Consider the following 969-nt stretch of genomic DNA (forward strand, 5'->3'; position numbering starts at 1 on the left):
GGTGAGTGGGCCGATCCCGGAGGTAGTGCAATACCGGGCCAACCCGTGGCGGAGGTGAAGCAAGCTTCAAGCACTCCGCCGCATCACAAAAATAAGTTTAATATCTTGGATCCAAATAGGATCCGTATCAGATATTAAGCTGATAAGAACAGATACTACATCAAAGAGAAGTTTATTCACTTCCAACTGAGTAAACAATCACATCATTATACGTACACAATACGCAGCCATATTTTGGCCGGATACAGTTCAAAAGGGGCGTAAATAAATACACATTCATTGACGTAAGAGACAAAACGCTTGATGAACTATATACACTATGTACAAACTTGCTATGCGCACATGCTTCTGTACGCCTGAATAAGCACTACACACACCACATATATACATGAATGGAACACACTAAGATATTTACATATTTACAGCGTTGCTTTCCCTTAGCTCTTGTAACAAAGAATTGAGGAAGAAAAGGAGGGGGGGGGGGGGTTAATGGCTTATCAGGGGGGCGTGAAGCTTGCCCTCTCTTACAAAAAAGAATTTGGTATGCCAGCGTCGGAGGAAGCACTCCTCGCCGCTGGCCTCGAGTTCGCCCGATAGGTGAGCCCATAACAGCCGCCTTATGCGCGAGACGGTCGGGAACGCGGCTCGCACAGGCTTCCTGCGCGCCTCTGCTAATGAGCGCCTTTGCCAGATAGCCAGCAATGTGTAAACAAGCACCAGTTGGGCAAAGGCACCCTTGTTGCGCTTGTGGTAAGGAGGGGGCCGGATACCAAAGGAATGGGCTACCATCCGCCACACGGGTTTCACCGAGATACACTGAAAAAGCGCGTGATCCTGCGTTTCCACTGCGCGGCAGTTAGGGCAGCGTGCATCTGGGACAATTCCAAATTTGTTGAGGCGTTCTCTGGTGGGGAGCACAGCCCAGGCCTTTTTCACCAGAAAGTCGTGTGCATCACGGGGGGTGCCGCA

The 969-nt window shown here is 49.8% G+C and overlaps 1 pseudogene; it reads right to left on the minus strand.

Annotated features, from left to right (window-relative positions):
• LOC142791334 (U2 spliceosomal RNA) lies at positions 1-175 on the minus strand (annotated as a pseudogene).
• Positions 176-969: the final 794 nt, after the last annotated feature.

The sequence above is a fragment of the Rhipicephalus microplus genome, unplaced genomic scaffold, assembly GCF_043290135.1.
Source record: "Rhipicephalus microplus isolate Deutch F79 unplaced genomic scaffold, USDA_Rmic scaffold_165, whole genome shotgun sequence".
Lineage (NCBI taxonomy): Eukaryota > Metazoa > Arthropoda > Arachnida > Ixodida > Ixodidae > Rhipicephalus > Rhipicephalus microplus.